Source organism: Ziziphus jujuba, chromosome 1, assembly GCF_031755915.1.
Source record: "Ziziphus jujuba cultivar Dongzao chromosome 1, ASM3175591v1".
Taxonomy (NCBI): Eukaryota; Viridiplantae; Streptophyta; class Magnoliopsida; order Rosales; family Rhamnaceae; genus Ziziphus; species Ziziphus jujuba.
Genome location: NC_083379.1, coordinates 29,846,886 through 29,857,994, shown reverse-complemented (window position 1 = coordinate 29,857,994; position 11,109 = coordinate 29,846,886).

Below are 11,109 nucleotides of genomic sequence, written 5' to 3'. Positions count from 1 at the left end.
GGTGCTGGGTGTGGGTTCTTCTCTGCACCGTGGGTTCTTCTTCTCTTCTCTGCACCTTGGGTTCTATTCTCTGCACAGTTTTTTCTTTTCTTTTTTTTTTTTGGGTTGAAAAAGGGTGCCAAGCATGTGGGTTCTCTTCTCTTCTACCAGAATTTTTTTTTTTTCAAATGGCAGCGCATGCACCGTTTCAGTAAGTGTACAGTGCCAAATCAAACGGGAGTTAGAGTAAACAGCATCTCACTCCATACCGTGTGAGAAATCTCACTTCATAGCAAATCTCTCTCTCTCTCTCTCTCTCTCTATATATATATATATATATATATATATGTATATAGGGCAATGTTATGGTGCGGTCCATCCACATGCGGACCTGCACTTTTGATGATGGTTTTGAGAAAAATCGTCTTCAATGCTATTATACAGAGACAACATTGACTATAGTTTTTTTTCAAAACCGTCATCAATGGTGTGGGTCAGCATACGAACGAACTACACTATAGACTCATCCTATATATATATATATATTATACATATATATATACAACCTCTTGAAAAATTTGGATAACCTCCCCAAAGAATCCAATACCTATCCAAAGGCTGATATATCTACACAAAGGCTACTATACCTTTTCAAAAGCTACAATATCAGCTGAAAGACTACGATACTTATCTGAAGGCTACAATACCTGTCACGAAAGCTATAATATCTCCAAGTCCATTAAGTCATCAATTCGGACAAATACAACAGTTGTGTAGTTGACAATAATAATGATGATGATGATGATAATAATATAAAAAATAATCCTAAATAAGTAAAATAGAACTAATACTAATAAATATATTATATAACCCAAACATTTGTAGCGGAGAAACACCTAATGTACCAAGCAGTACAGCAATAAACGGTCTTATGATATTAGCTGTTCATAGTTATACTACTACCAATATGGCCAGAAGTGGTTGTCTATAATGGCTAGCCAATCTGTTGGTCTCATAGGCAGCAGAAGTAGGATACTAAACCATTTATGAACCGAGCCAGGACGTTTCCCCAATATGGTGTGATACACCATAACATTACCTAATATGTATATATATGTGTGTATACATCAGAAAGACATCTAATGCACCATATGATATACCATTGTTGCCAAGTGAGGCTTGGTATCTCAAATACCATTTGACAGATGGGGGAGAGGAAAACCTGCATGCGGCTCCATTAGCGACTTGTCATAGTAGAAATACTTGCCTATCCTCACTCACTTTAACGCCCATATGAATAGCTAAACCTGCTATCCTTCGACCATGGAAAGGGTGAGTGATGCTATCACCATAAAATACTTGTTTAATCTCACTCACCACAACTCACAAAGGATGACTAAATATAACTACATGCTAATTCATAATATAACAGTACAAAATATCAGTGCCGTATAGTGCATCTATAGTTTACAGACTAACTAGCCATATAATATATATATATATATATATATTCACAAAAATGTCAACTCTTCATAATTACATTTTTTAAAATGAAAGTAAATGTTCTAAGCAAACAAACAAACAAATAAATAAATTACTAATTAAATAAATATTCATAGAACACGAAGCATAAGTTTAGAAAAATATATTAGGACAATATCATTGTAATATTAAGTTTGTTTACAACTAATAATAATAATAATAATAATAATAATATAAGTACACACACATATCTATATCTATCTATATATATATATATATATATAATCATATACACATTCATACACACATATTTATAAATATATATATATATATATATATAAAGGTGAATATAAAAAAAAACATCTTACAAATCATAAATATAGGTATACGTACATATGACTAAATATAACCTGACACTCTATATATATATATATACACATATATACATATACATTTACATATATATATATATATACACTTTATGCTTATAACATCACTACTAAATGGTACATTTAAAACCTAGACTACAACGAATAAATAAATAAATAATTTAAATAAAAGTGTAAATAAATATGCAGATAAATAAATAAATAAATAGATAGTAATTCAACTAAGTACATAATAAACAAAATAAATAAATAATAATTTAACTAAGTAAACAAATAAACAACTAAGTAAATAAAATAAAATAAACAAAAATATCATTTTTCATTCTATTTCATTTCTAATTCAAGACTGATTTATTAAGCCAGATTCATATTTTGTAATCTTCACTGCAACTAGCTTATATTATTTCAGTACAATTTGACAAAAGTAAACCGATGATCAATCACAATTTACAAATCACTTTTATTACATATATATAAATTTATATGTATTTATTATTTTCAAGATCTCTAGAAACTAGTTAGATGAATTTTTAAAAAAGACAACTTTACTCTTAATTTGTAATACAAAATTTAAAGTAACTTTCAAGATCTCTAGAAACTAGTTAGATGAATTTTTAAAAAAGACAACTTTACTCTTAATTTGTAATTCAAAATTTAATTCAGTTACTTTGAGATTTCAAATTCTTGTTACTAATTAAATATTACAAGGGGAAAACTGATTGCCTCAAAATTAATTTTAGAGAAATTAAATTTCAAGAATATATATATATATATATATATTTAAAGTTAGATACTTCTTAATCGGGGCCTTCCGAATATCAAAATGATATATTATTTTGGAAAAATCAGAGATAATTTGGTATTAATGTAACTTCTAAAAATCAGCTTTGACTATGCTGGAGAAAAATCAGTTGAAGAAAGAATAAGCTAAGTGTTTAGTAAATTATATATTAAAATTGTTGTAAGATACAAAAGTTTTAAATAAGTGCTTAGTAAGATGAAGAGATGAAGAGTTGATTTGCTGTAAGATTTGACAATTACCAAAATGGATATTATGTATTATAAGCTCATATTTTTCTAGAAAAAGATAATTTATATATTGTTAAGTTGTGATTCTAATATTAAATTTTATATTAAAATTAACTCTAATATATATACTTTTTTTCAAAAGCAATTCTAAGATATTGTTAATAATGTATAAGACTATCAATAATTATATTTAATTTATAATTAATTTGTTAAAAATTACAGTATTTATGTATGAAAACAAAATATTTGTATATAAAAAATAATAAAATATCTATGGATGAAATTAAATTGTTGATTTATATTGGCGTTGTTTAGAAAGAGAGTTTCGATTTGAATTGGGTGTTTAAAATAGAGAATAAATATGGATGAAATTTTAACAATTAATTGAGGGTGATTAAGAATTTTTAATTTTTTTATCCTAATTATTAAAGATTTAGATTTCAAAAATATCTTCCTATTTGATTATAAAAGCAAGGTTCAAAAAATCGATATCGATAGAAATATCGAGAATTTAAAATACGAAAATTTCCATGGAAATATCGGAAAATATCGAATATCGATAAAAAAATTATAAAAAATGATGGAAATTTGTTTTAAAAAATGAAAATTTTTATTGAAACTTTAGAATTAGCTTATTTAATCTATTACTTATCAAATTGATTGTAAAACTTGCTAAAATATTGAATGGATGTTATATTCTTCTTAGTGATTTGATTTATAATAACCATTAATGACTATAGATGAATTACTATTAATAAAAATATATCAAAAAATAGATATATGATAAAATAATTTATTAACTAAAATATATAAAACAATTATTACAATTACATTGTAGTTCATAAATGTCATCTTAATACCACATTGAACTTCTGGGTGGTTGAAAATCATCGATTTCTTCTTCATTTTGATTTTGAGATGTGAAATGTGAGAATTAATTATGAAAATATGTATTTCCTTGATAATTATAATCATTAATATCAATCATATGGATCTTGTATTATTGGTTGACTATGTGCATAACTACTACTCTCTGATAGTTGGGTTTGAGATGGTATCCATGAGTTGCTATTTGATGACATTCCATAAATATACATTGAATAAGGGTTATGAAAATGACTTCCAACCCTCATGATCCAAAATTCATAGAAATCGAATATTTTTCTTATTGTGACATCTATATTATAGATTTCTCTTTACATATATAGTCTTTTTTAATAGTATCGAATCATTGACCTACATCTCTACTCTCATGATCTTTATCTTGTGTTGCATGTGTGTAATATTGTTTACTAATAAATGGACTTAATCCAACTTCTCATATAACACCTCGTCCCGAAGTATACCGGAAATTTTCTAACTTTGATCGAGGTTGACCGTTGACCGTTGACTTTGACCGTTGACCAAGGGGTCAAAAGTTGATTTTTGACTCGGATGGAATTCTAGGTTTACTGAGGTATCGTTACGAAGTACACATTGTCATGAGTTCATAGACTAGTAGCACGTTGAAAACGGAGCTACGATTTGCAAGTTATGAGCAAAACAAGTTGAGGTCCAAACTGTCCAAGGGGTGCTGGAGTTGACTTTTTATTCATGCAAAGTTGAGCTTTGACTCATGCATGGTTGTGAAGTACTCATCGATACGAGTCCGTAGACTAGCAGCACGCCTGATTTGGACATGTGGTTTGAAAGTTATGGACATGCGAAGTTTTCCAATTACCGCAATATTTTTATTCTATTTTCGAATTATGCATAGTGCATGTACAGTGACACCACGTGTCGCCATCTTAGAGGTCCACGTGGGTGAACAGTGCCACCCACGGTGGCCTTAAACCGGTGTGAAAAGAGGGGGGAGGAGAGAGAAAGAGAGAGAGGAGAGAGAAAGGAGAGAGAGAGAGAGAAAGAGAATCACCGGCCGTCGGAGTTGTAAACTTTTCTGGCCAAATCTTGCCACGCGCACCGGCTAGGCAGGAGCGCCTTTCCATTTTCGGTCAAACCCCAAAATTTCACAGCCAACCGACCGGCGATGCACCTGGATCAGGGCTTTTTCCGGCTGCAGCGTTGATTTCTTCAACCGCCGAGATCTCTTCATTCCGGCCTCCATTCTTATCATCACCGGTCCCTTTGAGACCATCTCCTTTCAACCTACAAAACCCCCGAAAATCTCAGCCATTGGCCACCGGACGCGCCACCTGAGGCAACGGTTTCCAGTGGGTCTCTGCGGCTCACCGGAAAATCCAATTCCGGCGAGTACCCAGTCACGTCTCCGGCCCCTCCCCATTAATTCCGACCCCCTGAACTCAGATCCGGGGTCCTTTTCCTCCAATTCAAAACGGTTTGGGAGAATCGAGGCTCTAAATGCCGAGAGCTTTCTGACGAGATTCTGGCCACCACCGGTCCGATCTCTAGAAAGTAAGACCGGATTCATAATCCCCGCCTCACAAGCTTCAATTTGGTATATTGCTTGTAAATTTTGGTTAACGTTTGCGTTAGTTCCCCCGGGTACCGTGTATTATTTATCCGAATAAAATATTAATTTATTTAAGTTGTGTAATATTGTTGTTTTAGGAGCACGGATGCATCGTGAAATTGATCCCATGGAGGATCTTGGATTAATTGCTTGCTCGAGGTGAGTAACCCACCTTCAAAATTAATTTGGGATGTTAAAACATATATATTTTGTGTAAATTGGTTGTTTGAAAAATATGTTTAATATGTTGAATATTTAGTAAATTTATATTTGGAATTTTGGTGCCAAAATTGAATGGAATTAAATATTTGTGCATTATAAAATATTTTGGTTTTAAGGAATTTGAGATTTTGGTAATTATTATCAAATTTCTTTGTTGGAATATTTCATAATTAAATATTTGGTAAATATGTTTTATGTATTTGATATTAAGAGAATTTCCATATAAATTGAATTGCTAAATTATAATGTTTTTAATATATGTTTTGGTGCCAAAAGAATATATTTGGGAATTTAAAGAAATTGTGGTTTGATTTATTTTAATTATTGCTATGGTTATTATTCAATTATTGTGCACAATTATATAAATTAATTATATATGAAATTTATGTAGTTTTAAGGATTTGTTGATTTAAATGGATTTTGAGGATTGGAGAAAAATATTGTTTTCAAGAATTATGTTTTAAAAATATTTATGCCATTGGAAAATTGTATATTTGAGTTGATGGAAAATGAAAGTTGATGGGTTTGAAAATTAAATAATTGTATTGACGGATTTTGTGATATGAGAAAATTATATATATTATCGAAGTATTCATGCTGGTGATATTAAAGAAAAAATGTGGGATGCTGAATTTGAAAAGTGGTATAATTTCCACGGTGAATTTTGGAAAATTTGGTATTTTAATAATTGGTTTTAGACGCACTCATACAGTACTGGTGTTCTGTACTGTATATGTGAATGAGCGCGCAAGTTATAATGTCTCCCGTGAGTTGCCACTGGACCGAGTGTAGGGAAGTTTTATATAGTGCATATAAGCTGCCCCCCTCCATGGCCGAGATGACGGTTTAAGCAGCGGTGCTATCGGGATGCCGAAGCGACCATATGCAAATTTCTCTCTTTAACCTTCCGTCGGACGGTTCTCGAGACGCTGGGTGTCGGAGGGCATCATTGGTGTATGGTGTGGTGCATCAAGTAATTATTTTTCTGAGATAAATTTCAAATCCTAAAATTTTAAAGCAGTAACTAAACTAGAATGTATTTAACGTTGTTTTTATTATTTATTTCAATTGGAAAACGTAATACAAATTTTATGGAATTTTATTATGTTTTTGATTACTTATTTATATTAGTGTTTTAACAATGCATTTCATCTTGATTTTGCTATTTACATTGATTTGGTGATTTTAAAGAGATCTTACTATGTTTTTACCATTTATCTTAAATTGAGGTTTTAATTTGGTTTAATTATTCCTTTATTTAATTGTTTAATTAATTCATTCATTCTAATTATTTTAATTATTTTCTGAATTTTTTTTAATGTAAGTTTCATTAATATTCTTATATTATTTGTTTATGACATTATCAATCGTTTAGTAATTCTTACGAAATTATTTTTATTTCTATTCCTATTTTATTTTCATTATAAATTTTGGATCCTTGATCTATTATGCTTTAATCGATATTTAGTTGATTAATTGTTTTCCTTGGTTTTTGGGGCATACAAATAGCGGGTTTTGGAAAATGTTTTAAAAGGGGAACCTTCCCAACAGAGTGGATGGTGAGGGTTTTGAGAGGAAATGTTATTTCCAATTAATTATTATTTATTTACTTATTTATTCTTAATTAATCAAGTGTACTATAAATTTTCGTTACTATTATAATTGTACAGTAGATAGGGTCACTCAATGAGATGATTAGCATCTCATATTTTTAAATTCCATTCCCCTAGGTATAAGGTTTGGGAGACGTTGATCGTCCGGGACGAGCCCGACGTCTCAGTTCATTGCTGAAAGTCCAAGAAGCATTTCTTCCCTTTTTCCTCTTCATCTTGTATTGCTTCTTTATCTGTCATCATATTAATTTCACATTTATTTGTATAATGTTCTGTATACTGTATTGGACATTTAGTTATTAATATGCACTGATTTACTGTTATTCATTTGGAGTGCTGCAAATTTGTGGAATTATATTGTAGTAATGTGGGAGAAATAAGGGGATGTTTCTAGAAGTGTGTTTTCAGTGCAGGAAAATTGTGGTAAGTCTAACTCTTAGGAGTGGTTTTACGGATTTTCCATTGGAAGGTTCGGTAGGGTTTTCCTGGGATCAGGGCTTGTCTAGGGTTCCGGTGAGGAATTTTGAACGGGTCCTGACATCTCGACCTGGTGATTTCATTTGGCCACTACATCTTCTAACTTCGTCAAAAATATATTATTTAAAAAAAAAAAACTTGTGAATTGTTAGGAATTTTTTTTTCAAACAAACATTATTTTTTCACATGTATATATTTCATCATCTATTTACCCACATTTGTAAAATAGATATTCCTGACAATAAGGTTTGCCAGATTAAAAAATATAATCTACAATTTTTGTATTTTTGTTTTATCGATATTCAATAAGTAGAACTTATTAAGATCATTCAATTCAATTCATTCTATTTTTTTATATCACTAAATGTCTAAAAATCAATTAAAGGATAAAAAAATTATCAATGAAGTTAATTTGATAATTTTTTTTTACTAAATATCAATAATATTTATGAATTTTTTAAAAAAAATAAAAAAATTTCTTGGATATTTTGAAATTTCAGTGGAAATTTCCATGAAATTTCCATAGAAATTATATATTTTTTAATCAAATCGTTAATGATTTGATATAGATATTTTAATGAATTTCCATGGAAATTTTGGTAAAATTTCAGAAATTTTAATGGATATTATAGAAGTTCTATCCATTTCCATTTTGAACCTAAATTTTATTTCAACTTATTTAAAAAATAAAAATATCGAGGAAATTTTAAAAAAATATCGGATATTTTAAACCTTGTTTAAAAGTACATACCAAAATTATAAAATAATATGAAAAAAATTATTTTACAAAAGATTCAAATGCTCCTAAATTTTAGGATAATTGTTTCCAAAAAACCTAGATACAATCATAAATTAGCCTTTAGGCTATGCATTGCATAAATTATGATTTTTTGTTTTTTTGTTTTTTAGTTCTATATTTCCAGAAGTGCTTATCAAATAAGTTATTTTTCCTTGGTTTTGATTAAAAATCTTTTGGAAGTTTGAAACACTTTTTGAAAATTATTCACACTCATTAAAGTTTACCAAATAAGGTCTTTCGTTCCATGTTTTGGGAGAAATTACTTTCCATCCTACTGAGGACTAGTTTGCTGTTACTGTAACTTATAAAAAACAATCAGCTAAAAATTTGGTAAACTATGCCTATAAAATGATGTAAAAATCAAAAGTTATATATATGTGTTTGGTAACTTTAAATGTAAAATTGCAGAAAAACTTGACAATTACTAAAATGGATGCAAATAAGTTCATATCTTTCTAATAAATAAATAAATAAATAAATAAGGTATATGTAATTATGTTGTATTTTCTTGATATTAAAATTAAATTCAAAATTTTTAATATATTAATATTATGGATAGCTATATTAAATTCATGATTAAATTTATATATATTAAAAAAATCTCTGTTTAAATATTTAATAAAACAAACTAACATATTTTTAGCTTTTAAAAATGACAAAATATTTGTCTATAAAAATATTAAAATTTATTTTTAAAATTTAAGTTTGATTGCTTTATTTTGATTTTATTTTATAGAATAAATATTAATATGATGTAATTTTGATGATAAATGAAAAATATTTTGGAAATTTAAAAATATTTATCCTGATTATGAAATAATCAAGAGTTTTGAAGCTGCCCTCAATATGCTTGTCAAATTAGCTTTGTAATTGCTAAAATTATTTATAATAATCAGGCTGAAAAGCAATTTTACCAAACACTAATAACTTCTAAAATTATGTTAAAATTTATTTTAGACCTTCTAGAATCTCTAAAAGGTTGTGTGAATTTGTTTCCGATGGGATCACAATATTTTACTTCTAAGAACTACCAAAACACCAAAAAAAAAAAAAAAAAAATCAAATTTTCACGGGTGTATTCAAATTGGATTTTAAAATATTTTTATTGACTTTTTTTAGTAACTGATTTTTGCAAAATTTATTAGACTTCTAATGACTTTTATGGAATTTATAGATTAATTCTCATACACTTTTATAGATTTTTATTTCAAAAAAATTTGATTCACATTAATAGACTTTTATATATATTGATAGGCTTGTATTCACTTTTAATAGACTTTGTAGAAACAAAATTATAATTCTCATGTCAATAAAAAAAATTATTAAAAAACATTATGTATAGATAACTTTCATATTTTGTAGTTTTATTTATTTATTTATTTATTTATTTATTATTATTATTCTTTGTTTATAGATTTTGGGTATATGATCTAAAAATATTTTTATTACAGATATATCTTTCCATCATCTCTATTTTATGCAACCCAAAAGCTATTAATAAATTGATTAATGGATTTGTATGGATCTACAATTTTTCTCTTCTTTTGTTTTAATATATATTTTTCATTACAAATATAACCTCTTGAACTGGTTTTCCAACCTTGATGTTAAAAAAGTTATTAAAAATTCGATTTTATGTATGTATATATACATTTTAACCATTTTTCAAGTTAAAAATTATACATTATCAGAAGCAAAGATTAAACATGTGAAAAATTACATATTGGATAAATGTGAAAACTTCCATTTTTCATATTGGATTTTATACTATCAAATTTATACATGATTTTCTCTAAACTAAAAACTTTATATGTAAATTAACAATCTTATAATTTCTTTCCTTTTTTTTTTTTTTTTTTTTTTTTTTTTTTTAAATTACGGAGAAGTTGGCAATGACCAATGATTAATCTAGAAGTACCAAAGATTTTCTTTTTCCAATTCAAGGAAGGAGGAGCTGCAAAAATGGCTTGTGGGGTTTAATTCAAATGGAGTTATTTCAAAAGTCTTCAAAATTTTAGGGAAATGGGTGTTTCCATTTAAAAGTCAATAGAAGTCTATTACTTTAAAATTCAATATAAATTATTGATATTTTGAATAATTCTATTGGGCTTTTATCTTTTTTTTTTTTTTTTAAAGATTTATTAGGATTTTTATTGGTAGGAACTTCCAGTTATTTTGGTAGGAATTTTATATATTTAGCTCCCTCCTAGAAAATAATTTTTTTTTCCATAAAGGATCGTTACGTCTTTCTATGGAATCGCAGGTTTTTTATTAATTCATATTTGTGGTGCATAATTTCGTGGAATGTAGGTAATGTAGGTAAAGCTGATGATTGATTCAATATAAAAGAAGGAATCATGTGTATTCTTAGTTGGGGAATTCCTGAAAAAAAAAATCATCGCATCTTCCTCTAATTTCTTATGAAAGAAATTCAGGTCATGAAACATTTAATTATCACCATAAATAAGAACCATAATTCCAATAGTACTAATTAATATTGACATAAGAGAAGTAAATGGATCAATTAAGTAGCCAAATTCAAAGGAAAAATTATTATTGATGATCTAAGACCATACGGATATATAGATAGAACGGTTATTTATTTGTTGAATAAATATATGGGCAGAAAAAATTATAATTATACTCAAC